This window comes from Sciurus carolinensis, chromosome 14 (genome assembly GCF_902686445.1).
Source record: "Sciurus carolinensis chromosome 14, mSciCar1.2, whole genome shotgun sequence".
In the NCBI taxonomy this organism is placed as follows: Eukaryota; Metazoa; Chordata; class Mammalia; order Rodentia; family Sciuridae; genus Sciurus; species Sciurus carolinensis.
Window position 1 is genome coordinate 72,918,952 of NC_062226.1, and position 15,027 is coordinate 72,933,978.

Sequence of the window (15,027 nt, forward strand, 5' to 3'; positions counted from 1 at the left end):
CACGAGCTATTCCTCCTTTTTTTTTTTTTTTCCCCCCTTTGGTGGTACTGGGAATTGAACTCAGGGATACTTTACCATTGAGCTATAGCAGCACCCCCCCACACACCCCCACCCCTTTTTTTTTTTAACTTAAGAAAGGGCCTTGCCAAGTAGCTGAGGCTGGCCTTGAACTTGCGATTCTCTTGCCTCAACTTTCTGAGTTACTGGAATGAGTTACAGATGAGTTACAGATGAGTGCCACCACACCCAGCAAACAAATTGTTTCATAATAAAGTATGTAGTTAATTGAATACCGTATTGAAAGTGAAAAAAAATCCTTGTATGGGTTTGTTTTCAAACCATGATCAAGTCAAAAAATTATGAGTCAAAACTGTGTAAGTGGTAGACCATTTGTACTTTGATAGTAGATGTCAAAGATGTGTCTTTTAATTAGGCTTGGTAGCTCATACCTACAATCCTAGTTACTGGGAACCTGAAGCAGGAAGCTCACAAATTCAAGGCCAATCCGGGCAACTTAGTGAGAGCCTATCTCAAAATAAATTTTTTTAAAAACTGGGAATGTAACCAGAGCACTTGCCTAGTATGCATTAGGCCCTGGGTTCAATCCCCAGTACTACCACAAAAAAAAAAAAAAAAAAAGTATCTTTTGTGTAAAGTTTCATTTTTCAGGTTAAAATGTTGAACATTATTTTACTTGTCTAAATATCATTTGCCACAAATTATGTAACAAAATTTGTATACAAAGAAATGTTAAGTAGAACATGAAATGTTGAGGGAAGGTGGGCTCTTTGTAAGTAACATTTCTTTTAGATTGAAGTAATATTCTGAATGTGGGAAAAATTTAAGCCTTTTTGCCCATTTGTCTGTCTTTTGAATTGTCAAAACTCATATACCATCATTAGCAAATTTCCATCATTCATGGAGATCTGATGCCAGAAATTAGAGTAGAGAAAAAATTCTTCAAACATACCTGCTTCAACCATGGGAAGCAGAAATGGTACCATGTTTGTACTTGGCAAACAGTGTTGCATATTTCTTTCTTTTTTTTAGTGTGGTAACATGATACAGGAATTTTTATAAGCAGTCTTTATGCCAGTCTTTATGGCAGTGTCTCCCAGTTACTGGAAACAATCCTGGACCATCACCAGAGAATTTTTAAAACAGAATAGAGGCCCTAACTTGAGTTGAAAGAGAAATGAGTTGAAAACTGTATTTGATAGAGGAGAAAGGAAAGAAGGCAGTGAGAGGAAAGGGGATAAGAAGCAGCTGGTGCTTCCCTTTGTGATAAGACAATTTTAAATAGCTCTGCATAGGACTGGGAATATAGTTCAGTGGTAGAGTGCTTGCCCCCAAACCCAAGTCCTGAAAAATAAATAAATAAATAAATAGCTTTGAACTGGGAGATAGCTCTGTTGGTAGAATGCTTTCCTTGCAAGCACAAGACCCTGATCCCCAGCACCACAAAAAATAAATAAATAAAAATAAAGAATAAATACCTCTGAATATTCAAAACTTTAGATCTTCAGAGAAATCAAGTGAAAGGCTCACAAAAGTTAAAACCCTAGAGGCAGCAGTCACCTTTATTTCATACACTGAAACTTAGAAGTCAGATCAGTCTTTACCAGGATTCCCCACTCATTTTTCCTTAGATCTTTTGATCTTAAGGCCAGCACCTGCTACTCCCTTGTAGAAGGGCTGCTATGGTGGGATCCAGATCTCCTTTGGCATAAATGGCATAATCACTATTAGATTTCAGACTGTAAGACTGTTAATAAATGTGTGAGTTGTGGTTCAGGGCAAGTCTGACATATAAAATTATTTCTCAATCATCTTTTTTTGGACTTTCAAAAAAGAAACCCAAAGATTTACTGAAACCATTCATTACTATTCCTGATTTGTTCCAAATCACTTATGAACAGTATAAATAACCTTGGATATATAGCTGAATTATTAGAAAAGTAAGAGAGAGACGCCGTGCTGCACATTCCCCTTCCTTTCCAGCCTCGGCCTCGGACCCTAAAGCCTCTGTGATGTTGATGCCCAAGAAGAATCGGATGGCCATTTATGAACTCTTTTTTAAGGAGGGAGTAATGGTAGCCAAGAAGGATGTTCACATGCCCAAGCACTCAGAGCTGGCAGATAAGAATATACCCAACCTTCAGGTCATGAAGGCCATGCAGTCTCTCAAGTCTTGAGGTTATGTGAAGGAACAGTTTGCATGGAGACATTTCTACTGGTACCTGACCAACGAGGGCATCCAGTATCTCTGCGATTACCTCCACCTGCCACCTGAGATGGTGCCTGCCACTCCACACCGTAGCCGACCAGAAACTGGCAGGCCTTGGCCCAAAGGCCTGGAGGGCGAGCGACCTGCAAGGCTCACAAGAGGGGAAGCTGACAGAGACACCTGGTGCTGACAAGAAAGCCAAGGCTGGGGCTGGGTCAGCAACCAAATTCCAGTTTAGAGGAGGGTTTGGTCGTGGACGTGGTCAGCCACCTCAGTGAAGTTGGACAGGATTATTTTGTTTTGAATAAACTTGTAACCAGAAAAAAAAAAAAAAGAAAAGTAAGATTTTATATAAAATGAGTTGTATAACTCTTTGAGAGGGAGAAAGGAATCATATTTTTTAATACTTAAAAACCATGTAGGGGGGCCAAGGGTATAACTCAGTGGTAGAGTGTGTGTGTACTTAACATTTGCATGACCCTGGCTTCAGTCCCCAGCATGCATAAATAAGCAAACAACTAAATATTTTAAAGTGCATATTTATATTTTTTCCAGGTACTTGAAATATAAACTGTTAAAAGATTTTGTTCCCTTCTTCAATCTTAGGCCAGAAAGAAATACTTTGTTTATCCTGGGATTAGAAAGATGTTTCACCCTCAGACTGGGGAGATAGATCAGTTGGTAGAGTACTTGCCTTGTAAGCACAAGGCCTGGGTTCGATCCCCAGTACCAAAACAAACAAACAAAAAAGAATAGAAAGATGTTTCACCCTAGACAAAAGTAAAGTAGAGGGAATAAAGATTCAAATGCAAATTGGATTCCAAAGACAAATTTTCCTACTCTTTCATAGTGATTTTTCAGTACTGTATTATTCATCCAAAAGACCGTTTCCCCCTTTTCATCCTAAGCCTGATGCTTCATTAATTTTTACAAATGTCTCCAATCTTGTTTCATGGAAGTTGTCTACTGTGTACTGTTACCACATACAGTTGAGTACCATCCTGCTTTGTTTTCTAATATCTGTTTCTATGGAAAGTGTTAAATAGGCTTACTTCCAGGTCCTGAAATGCCTTTTGTTTCAGGTACCCAAGCAACCTTTTTCTTCTATTAACTTAGAAATATGGTAGGCAAATAACCCACATTTCTGTTGAAATATCTAGCCTACTTCTTTTCCTCTTTCCACCCATTTAAAAACACAAATCTGTGGGCCAATCATGTGTGAACCCCTGGGTTCATTCTCCTGTACTGCACATAAATGAATGAAGGAGAGAGAGAGAGAGAGATAGATATGATGGACAGATTCCCCATGAATACAGTATTAGCTCATAATTAACATCACCATGGTAGTAGAAAAGAAAAGAAAAGCTAGTATAAAACAACAGCAGGCAGACTGGGGTCTGTGTTTACAATTGAACCTGTAAATTTTTTTTTTTATCAGCTTTCTGTCCCTCTGGGGCATTTGACAGAATCTGGAGACCATTCTTTTTTCTTTTCGAATCCAGGGGCACTTTACCAGAGAGCCACATCCACAACCCTTTTTGATTTTTATTTTGATACAGGGTCCACTAAACCTTCAACCTTCAAACTTAAACCTTAAACCTTGCTTAAGGTTTTGCGTAGTTGCTGAGGCGGCCTTTCAGTCGTACTGCCTCAGCCCCACAGGTGTTTGGGATTAGAGGGATTAGAGATGCCTGTGCCACCATGCCCAGTGTGAATCTCCTGTATCTTAGGTCAATGGTTTTCAAACTTTTCATCTATAGAATTCTTTAAAAAAACAATAGCTGACTCAGGAGTCCCATGAACACAACAGGTTAATAAAACAACTGTCCTCAATGGGGAGAAGGGAGCCCAGAACTTAAATACTGTGAGATGAATGTTCACTGGAAATAGATTTGATCATTAAAATATTGCAAGTGAAAAAATGGAAAAATTGGTATTACCTGCCTTGAAATCCACATTACTCTGGAAATGTCTGGCCTGACAGTTTCATGTTACTTTAGTTTTTTACACCTAAGAAACTGTTTCCTTTTTTTACTAAATCTTTTTATTTGTATTGTTTGTTTGTTTGTTTTTATTGCAGTACTGAGGATTGAACCCAAGGACACTCTCACTGAGCTATATCCCCAACCCTTTTTTAAATTTATTTTTTATTTTAAGACAAGGTCTTGCTAAATTGTTAAGGTTGGTCTTGAATATGCGATCTTCATGCCTTAACCTCCTGAGTAGCTGGAATTACAAGTAACTGAGATCACAGAGTTGTACCACATGCCCAGCTAAATTTTTTATTGAATGAGTTTAGGCACTTGGTTCTCACATCCAAAACTTAGTACCTTCTGATTGATAATTTTTATCTTATTGATTCTCAGTTTTTATTCCCACTGAGTAGCCCTTATCTCTTTAAACTTCATTACTTTGAACAAATAAATTCTCTCCTTTTTAATATCTTTGCATCTCATCTCAACTATACTCAGATACTTCTGTTGGTCCGGAGGCCAGTAAAACAGTGGTTGGAGTGGGGGTGGGGAGAGCCTTAATCCTCTTAATTGTTTCAAGACCTCCAGTGGAGAAGTCTATAGCTGCAGGAGGCTCCCTGGAGCGTTCTCTCCAGAGAAGTCCTGCTTTCAATGTCTGCAATAGTGTGGGAAAAGCCAATAGGTTGGGGAGAGAAGCCTGCCTCACTGTTTTTAAATTGAATTATGTTGTGAAGAATTTTTCCTTACTTTTTCAAAACATCTTTGAATTTAAAAAGTATATTTACATCAGGACATCTCCAAATTAAATGCCTTATTATAGAATGTTCTAATAGAAAAAAACATTTAAATGCTGATACGAATTGGTGCTTATCACCAATTTATAATTGGAATGGAAATGCAGAAGCTTTATACTTTCTCTTGACTTGGTGATGTTTCTATAGGGAAATGGCTAAAGAGTAATGAGCAAAGGTGAGTACCTTAAGAATGGAGTATATGGTGTGAAGAAAGAGACTATAAAGAGTTTAGTAAAAATCGAATGTTTAATTTGTGTTTTTTGCCTAAAGACTAATTTCTATAAATTCTTTTATTTTTACCACTAAATATAGCAGTTGGGTTATTCAGTTTATACATTATCAGATACCTTCTCATACTATGTTTTAACTATCATTTTTTGTTACTAATTTAGGATATTGGACTAAGAGTAAATATCAGTGTTTATTATATTTTTAAAAGTTTATTGACTAAGAGACTATTGGATTGGAATTTTCAATTTTATATTTCACTAAATTTTTACCAGTTTAAACTCCAGATGACATCCCCCAAATTTTCATATCAAAATAAATACATTACTAGAAATAAATACTAAGTATCACATTACCAGACAAAAGAAAAGTTGATTATTTTATACTGCAAGACTTAATTAATTGATTAGGAAGGAAAATATTGTTTTAAAATACAACCGAAGAAAGGGCTATTTAATGATTAAACTTTCATGATCAGCCTGTTCCTTTGTCTGTAGATGTGTACCTGTGTAGCTTATTTGAAAATTCAGGTAAGTTTGTGGTGGCAGAGGTTGTTGGGATGAAGATAGTTGAATAGTACATGCTATCTTCCAGAATCCAAGCAAAATTAAAAGATAATGAAGACCCCACTGTAATGTCCATTTTCTTTCTAGTCCTCATGTCCTTCCTTGCCTCATTCCCTCATATGAATAGTAAGATCTGCTGTCAAAAGCTGAGGAAACCCCTGCAGCTGAGTCTTTCCCCTACCAATAGAGTGTGACTTCATGAATTAAGGATTAGGAATGATATTGCAGAGAGTATGTCTTAGATCAATAAGTACTTTTAGCAAGGATTGCCCTCTGGGATATAGAAACAACTGCTATTGTTAAACATTCCCCTTTAATGGTATTTTGGAAATGCAGTTTTCCTGTTGAGGCTCTGAAATGATGTGTCATTTCTGACTTGGAATTTTAAGGGTAAAAAGGTAGAAGCCAGGAACTGGGTTGTAGCTCAGTGGTAGAGCACTTGCCCAGCATGTGTGAGACACTGGGTTTGATCCTGAACACCACATATTTACAAATAAAGTAAAGGTCCATTGACTATTTAAAAATATTTTTTTAAAAAAAGGTAGAAGCCAGTATGCAAGAAGTTCTCTAAAATTAGAAATTATATTCTGTTGATGATAGTTGTGATAATTATTGCAGGAATTCTTCAGGAAATTTTTAGGAATCTGATGTAGTTTGGGGAGGAGGGTAAAAGGGAAAGGAAAAGATCTCAGTTGCTCAGAGCTGACCAAAGGAGGTCATATATAGCTGTTCTTTAACCTGAGAACATTAAGTTTTCCTTTTTTCAGATTCCATCTTAAACCAGTAAATAAGATATTTTATTGAATTTAACATTTTTTCAAAGCTCTGCCACATGTATTCTTTTAACCACCCTGTAGAGGTAGGAACAGTAAGGAAGTGGCCTTAGAAATTTAGATGACTTACCCTATTCAGCTAGCAAGAAGCAGATTTAAAGTTAGGGTCCAAATTTTTTTTTTTTTTTTTTTTCTTAATCATAATCTCTCACTACTCCCTTTCATTTCAGTATCAGATCTCATAGGTTTGGGGCTGGGGAGTTAGCTCAGTTGGTAGAGTGCAAGGCCCTGGGTTCAATCCCCAGCACAAAAAAAAAAAAGCAAAAAAAAGATCTCACAGGTTTGACACAAGGTCATCCTCCATGACTTGAACCATTTCTATATCAAATTAACCAAAACAGAATTTTTACTTACAAAATTAAAATATACCTGTTAGAAAACCTCATATTGTATAACCAAGTTTCCATTAACCGAGACTGAGCTGCATTTGAAAAATAATTTACTAGAATCTACTTGCTTTCTTAGGTTAAAAAAAAAAGTCTATAAGAAAAGTCCAGGGTAATAGCAAAGGATATTACCCCAGACATAGCTCTGAATTTCAGAGCAAAAAAGTATTACTAGGAATGACAGACAGGAAACTTGTTTCAATATGCAATTATTTTAAATAGCATCTTCCCAATATACAGGACACTGTGCGGCATATTATAAACATATCAAGGTGAATCTCTGCTACCAATAAATTTGCAATCTATTAAGAAAGGAGAGTCCACAGGTAACTTGGGCACAAGGAATGCTAGGCATAAGTAAAAGGGGAAGGGGACCAAGAAGACTTAAGGGGACCAGAGGAATAATAAAATGAAAACAAGAGAGACAGGTCTAGAAAAGACATGAATTAAAAGTAGAAGAGTGCTATAAACAATGTTTGCAGGAAATTCTGTTAGGAAGAAATTAAGGGAATATAAACAAGAATCCCCTTTGCTCTCGGAGACAATACAGGTAATCATGAGCTGTCTCTGTGTCCTGTTAGTTCCTTGTAAATTCCTTGTTCTTTTTAGTTTTGTTTTGTTTTGTTTTGTTTTCCTCATTACTTAACCTTGGTGATCTATGAACATTCATCAAAGTTACCAATCAGAAGGAGGCTTTGTTCTTCCTTGAATATACACATGAAGAGAAAACATGAGTTGAAATTTTGGTTTGCGACTTGACTCCTAGCCTTAAAGACTGGGTTATCACTTTTTTGTTTTTCTTTTACCAAAGTAAACATATATTACAGTCTTGCTGATATAAAAGTGATAAGTACTACAGTTTTATCAGTCCCTCCATGTGGCAGTAAGTATATGGCAATAAACTCTATAAGATGACTTCTGTGGCTGCGCTTTTCAGTTCCAGCATTTCTTGTAATAGACGTGCTCTGAAGGTTAATTAGTGATATGAAAGTTGTGTCACCACATTCCAGGAGTATCAAAATAACCAAGAGTGAAGTTTTAGTCCTAGGTAACTCTCTACGTCAGTGTACTATTATATAGTGACTTTAAACCCTGACTTGTCTAGGTCTTCTTTCATGTTTTTAAAGGTAAAAGTAAAGTTTTCATTACTTCCATCGGTCATTTACCTGTACATGAATATTACTTTTTGACATTGATTGATGCAGCAATCTTTGATTTAGAATTGTCTGCCCTAAATAATTTTCATTATCTTCCCCCCCTCAAAAAAAAAATTGTTTATGGTCAGAGCTGAATATGTTACACTGATGAGAATTCTCATCCAATGCACTGCTCCATTTACTTTCCTTTTTTTTTTTTTTTTTTCATTTACTTTCAAATACATAATCTAGAGACATAAGGAAGTGAATCGTAACTATGTTTATTCAGGGTACTTGAAATTTGAGAGCATTGTTTCCTTAAAAATCATAAGTAGCATATGATGTAATCCCATAGTATGGTGTTAGAATCTTCCTCTGTTGAGCATGATGATGATTTACAGTCACTTCAGGAAACAAGACTTTGTGAAATTCTACCAATACTGAGTGTCTACTATTTGTACTCAAGAGGGTGGAGTACCACAGGCCACTGTTTACCAAAGCACCTAGTCATCACATAAATGAGAGTACAAGTACAGCTGATATAGGTTAAAGGTATAATGACCAGGAAATGAAGGCAGTGTCAAAAAAGTTGCAGCAGAGAACATATTCTTTCTATCAAGTACTAATCTGTTTTAAATCTGTCCCCATGGAAAATCCTAAGAATAAAGGAGAAATTTTACCTTACTGACATAGATGTTCCAGCTGTTGATATGTTTAATTATACAATAGAAAAAGTCATGTTACTATTAAAACAACATTGTCAAAAAGTCCTAAGGGATTGTTTTTTAGTTGAGTGGAGATTAAGAGTACAGTGATTCCTGGGACAATTCAGTGCCACTGTTCTCAATACTAAGGTGTCAGCACTTTTAGTACCCATTATAAAGAACGAGACTCAAAGAAGTGAAGGTGACTTTCAAAGATTATATGACAGGGACATGTCAAAACTGGACTAGAATCTTGGTCTCCTGTCTACCAAAGTAGTGTTCTTTCTCTTTTACTTTTACAAAATTATATTTTAATTTTACAAAATTATATTTCCCAGTGCTTATGATGGTCCATTGAACACTTCAAATTCTGGCTTTAATTTTCATTCACAAATATATAATGAACAGGACTGGGGAAGTAGCTGATTGGTGGAGTGCTTGCCTAGCATGAGTGAGGCCCTAGGTTCAATCCCCAGTACCACACACAAAAACATATGTATGTATATATAGATATATTTATGTATATATGTTTTTAGTTATATAGAACATTTATTAACTTCATTTAATTTTTTTGTTTTTAATTGTAAAAGATATAGTACCTTTTTAAAATATTTCAGTTGTTGATGGACCTTTATTTTATTCATTTTTAATATCTGGTGCTGAGAATCGAACCCAGTGCCTCACACATGCAAGGCAAGTGCTCTACCACCTTGGAGCCACAACCTCAGCCCTACAGTACCATTTTTTCAAAATGTATTACTATCTCCCTTGTCAGTAAACATAGTCTATAGAAGTGATCTGTGTTTTTCTTTGACCACATATTGCACTAAAATTATTAGTTGTGGTATGGGCATGGCCAAGATTGTTCAAATGATTGTTTCTGGAAATTGTATTCCATAGAGAAATGAAGCCAAAACTGCTGTTCAGTATCTCTGAAGTTTTCTTGGGAAAATATTCAAAATATACCCATTTTCAAGGAAAATTAGGAAAAACATATTTAGGTATTATTTTCTGGTGCTGGGAATGGAACCCCTAGTGCTCTACCACTGAACCATACCCCCAGCCCTACTTAGGTAAATTTAAAGTTCTTCCTTCATGAATTTTGTAAGGAAAAAATATACATCCTGGAGTGATTTAAGAATTTATAGCTATTTTTAAAGGTGTATTTTACTACATTTTATAGGTTTTGTGACTACTTGAAATGTATAGTTCCTATTAAAATGATATTTAGGGCTGGGATATAACTCGGTTGGTAGAGTACATGCCTCGCATGCACAGGGTCCTGGATTCAATCCCCAACACCCCCCAAAAAATAAAATAAAATAAAAAAATTAAAAGATGATATCTAAATCATTCTCATATTTAAGATCAAGATTCTTTGGGTAGGTAAGTATAATATTGAGGTAGAAAAATAATGCAGAAACTCTGTTACTTCTGCTAGCCAAAAGCTGCTACCTTTAAGAGCAAACTTCTTTACTTACAAGGGAAAAAAACTGGTGCCCCTTTAGAAAACTTAAAATACCTTGGGGAGTTTTCATTCAGGCAAGGTGTCACATGGCTCTAATCCCAGCTATTAAGTAGGCTAAAGCAGGAGGGCACCAAATTCAAGGCCACCCTAGTCAATTTAGCCAGAACCTGTTTCAATATTAAAACAAAAAATAAAATGGACTTGGGGGTATAGCTCAATGGTAGAGCATTTGACTAGCAAGTGAGGAGCCCTGGATGCAGTCCCTAGCAACACACACACACACACTCACACAATTTGTTCTTTTTCGTTTGAGTTAAGACTCTTTGGAGACCGGTAAAAAATATGTCTACCATTTTCCTTTTTGAATATGTGATGTATAATCTTGAACTGAGCATGCTCAAGAAGGTACTAAGCCCCCTACTCAGCTTTCCTATGTAAATAAGTATAGGTTTCCCAATGAAATTCCTCTCTCTGACATAGGAGCGCAGTGCTTCACAATAACTCCTTTGCTCTCCTTACTTGCTGTGAGTAACAAACCTCTCTCCATGCTTTTATCTTCTGGTTGCGCTCATTGATTTACACTCAGTAAGAAGAGAACACATAGGGTTCAGTTACATGTTTAGACAGCCTCTCACTGTACTCTTTGGGAGAGTTTAAAGATTGGATTTAATGTTTTGAAAGAGAAGGCATACCAAGGTGCCACTTTTATGACAAGGAAAGTAGAAGTTGTAAAACGCTAAAAATTTTACAATTCGTATTTTCACAAATGTGTCACATTTATAAAGAAGGAAAAAATGTCAATTTAAGTGTGTATATTTGCTTTACTGTGAGATATGTATATTTTTATTCAGAGCTACTATCCTAGCAAAATCCAAATGATTCTCAGAAGGAGCCTAAATCTGAGAAGAGCATAGTTGCTTTCAGCAATTCATTCTGTTCTTAGAATTGGCTATTGTAGTCTCAACCAGCAATAGGGACACTAGAAAACTCCCACTTGAGTATGAAGGCAATATTATTTTGATAAAGGTCAAGACTTCTCAAAAGGTTTGTAAGCATAAGAATTTCTTGAAGAGTTTATCAAACAGATTCTTGGGACTCATTCCCAAAGTTCTGGTTACCTAAATAATTCAGGGAGCCCAGGAATCTGCATTTTAATAGCCATACAAGTATTTGTTTTCTTAGGGAGTCACCATTCCTGGGAATAGATGAGCTAGAGAACTAGGACCTTTTGACTCCAGACTCCAAAACAAGTTAGCCATTTTAAACCTTTTTTACCTGTAAATTTTAACACCAACAGTGCTGTGAATACTAATTTATCCTCGAATTAGCAATTTAGATAACTTAAGGATTTGTTTCCCCGCCCCCCCCGGGGGGGGGGGGGGTCTCTAGTATGAAACCTTATTCTGATTTCCTTTGAAGCCTCAGATGAACCTAACCAAGAGAGACTTTAACATTATTTTAAAACTTCAAAAAGCATTGTGAAGATTTTGCTAATCTGTTTGAATTATTGGAACTTTTCCATGTTAATTTTAATGGTTTAGAAATTGTTAATCTATTTTTTATTGCAGAGTAAGTAAATTTTTTTGGAACACTAAATTTTTTTGGAACACAAGTATACCAAAATAATTCAACACAGACATTTTAATAATTATTTTCATTTAAATCATATGTCAAAGAGGATTTTGGTTTTGTTTAAATTTTAATTTGTTTTTCCCAGTTGGGGCTCTCGAAGTATAATTTATGTACTGTAAAATTCACCCTTTGTATTACAGTTTAAATTTTAACTAATGTGTGTATATATGGTGTATATATAAAAAAAACTACAGTTGTAAGAACAACATCACAATCAAAATATAAAACATTTCCTGTGGAATGAATTTAACAAAATCATGCTATGTGCATATGTAATAACCAAAGGGAACTCTTCCTTTATGTATATGTAAAAAGTATCAATCAAAAAAAATGAATGTAAGGAAGATCAGTAGAAGGAAAACAAAGGGAGGGAGGAGGGGTGAAAGTAGGGAGGAACAGGAACTGAAATAGAGTAAATCAAATGCATGCATGTTTTGATTTTTGTCAAAGTGAACCCTACTCTATATATAAATGTAACATTCTAATAAAAATATATGTATATAGAACATTTTCATTATCCAAGACATGTCTCCATACCACTTTGTAGAGATTCCTGCTCACCGCCCACCCCTGGCAAGCACTACTGTTTTCCTTCCCTACACTTTCACCTTTCCTGAATGTCATATATTTAGAATCATATAGTATGTAGAGTTTTGAGTATGATTTCTTTAGCTTAACATAGAGTTGAGATTCATCCATGTTGTGTGAATTAGTGTATAGATCCCTTTTAGCGGAGTACTGTTTTATTGTAAGGGTGTAACAGATTGTTCATTTACTCATCAGTGGAGGGATGTTTAGGTTTTAGCAATTATATTATCATGCTGCCATAAATATTCATGTACTGCATTTTGTGTGAACATAGTTGTCTTTTCTTGAGCAAGTATTTAGTAGTGAGATTGCTGGGTTGTATGTTAAGGTTATGTGTATTCCAAATTGTTTTCCTTTTACATTCTCACCAGCAGCGAGTGGGAGTTCCAGTTCTGAATCCTGGTCAGCACTAAGAATTGTCAAGTTTGTGCTTTTTGTTTCAGTTTTCCCTTTATTCTATTTTAGCCACAAATGAATAGCTATATCCCATTGTGATTTTAATTTACATTTCCTTGATGACCAGTGAAGATAAGCCTGTTTTCATGTATTCATCTTACAGCATTCTTTGTTTCTGTTTAGATCTTTGTTTCTGTTTAGATTTCTGTTAAGACCTTTGATTCATGTCTTACTGCATATTCTTGTTTTCTGATTACTGAGTTTCAAAGTTCTTTGTAAATTATGGATATAATCAAGCCTGTGTTTTGCATATATTTTCTGCCAATTTCTGACATGTTCTGTTTGTTTTTTCATTATCTTATAGTGTCTTTTGTCTGTTTTTTGAGATGGGGTCTGGCTGTATTGCCCAGGCTGGTCTCAAACTCATGGACTCAAGTGGGAAACACCTAGTGTCACCTAGTTTGAACACGAGAAACTTTTATCTTATGAAGGTCCATCTAATAAATTATGATTATGGATCATGGTTTTGTTATTGTATCTAAGAACTCTGCCTAGCTAAGAATCACAAATAGTTTCCCCTGTGTTTTCTCCTCCAAGTTGTATAATTCTGTTGCGGGTTTATAATTTATTTCCTCTTAATTTTAGGGATATCTGACTATTCATGCATCTTTTGTTGAGAAGAGCATCCTTTCTTTATTCAATGACCTTTGTACTGTGTTGAAAATCACACAGTACAAAGTAATTATGTATATAGTATGGGTTTGTTTCTGAATACTTTCTGTTTCATTAATCTGTGCATCTGTCCTTTCACAAATGTACCTTGAGTACTGCAGTTTTCTGGTAAGTCTTAAACTATGTTTTGAGAGGCCTCCAACCTTGTTTTTTAATAGTTTCTTTACTTTTTCATATAACTTTTAAAATCAGCTTTTCAGTTTCTATAGAAACTTTCTATAGAAAATTGGTCAATGCTGGAAACATATGAATATAGTTTACTTTTGTTTAGTGACCCTATATATTATGATTTTATTAAACTCATTTTTAATCTCTAGAAAAATTTTTAATTTTTGGAGTTCTTTTTGGATTTTCTACATAGAAAATAATTTTTTTTTCCTAAATAAAGACAACTTGGTTTCTTCTTCCGCATTCGTCTGAACTTTATTTAACTATTTCTGACTTCTTTGCACTGCCTAGGACTTCCAGTATGATCTAGAAAGGAATGGTGAAAGTAGATATTCCTGATCAGATGGCAAGGCATTTTAGTCTTTTATTATGAAGTATGATATTTTCTGTGAGTGTTTTGTAAATACTTTTTGTCAACTTGATGATGATTTCATTTTAGTTTGCTGACAGCTATATAACCAATAAGTGTTAAATTTTGTTAAATGAAGCTTTTTTTTTTTTAATTTAGAGACAGGGTCTTGCTGAGTTTCTTAGGGCCTTGGTAAGTTCCTGAGGCTGGTCTTAAACTTGTGATCCTCCTGCCTCAGCCTTCTGAATCTCTGGAATTATACAGGTGTGCACCACTGTACCTGGCTAAATGAAGCTTTTTCTACATCTCTTGAGGTCATTCATATGGCTCTTCTTCCTTAGACATTAGTTTGATGAAGTACATTTATTGTTTTTTTTGTTTTGTTTTGTTTTGTTTTTTTTGGCAGGGGGCCAGGGTACCAGGAATTGAACTCAGGGACACTCAACCACTAAGCCACATCCCCAGCCCTGTTTTGTATTTTTTTTTTTTATTTAGAGACAGGGTCTCACTGAGTTGCTTAGCACCTCGCTTTTGCTGAGGCTGGCTTTGAACTGGAGACCCTCCTGCCTCAGCCTCCCAAGCTACCTGGGATTAAAGGCATGCGCCACCCCACCCAACTCATTTATTGGTTCTCAAATATTGAATCATCTTTTGTTTTCCCAGGATATACCCCACTTGACCAAAATATATATGTTGCTAGGTTTGATTTGCTAAAACTTTTTCAGAGATTTTGTTTGTTTGTTTTTGTGGTACTAGGGATTGAATTCAGGGGTGCTCTACTACTGAGTATATCACCAGTCTTTCTGAAATTATTTTAAATTTCAGGGTCTTACTAAGTTGCTGAGGC

At 35.6% G+C, this 15,027-nt stretch overlaps 1 protein-coding gene and 1 pseudogene across 1 annotated transcript in view; both read left to right on the forward strand.

Moving 5' to 3' along the window:
• C14H9orf85 (chromosome 14 C9orf85 homolog) overlaps positions 1 to 15,027 on the forward strand; it is a 65,261-nt gene that overhangs the window by 44,252 nt on the left and 5,982 nt on the right. The window lies entirely within an intron of this gene.
• LOC124963985 (40S ribosomal protein S10-like) lies at positions 138 to 2,584 on the forward strand (annotated as a pseudogene).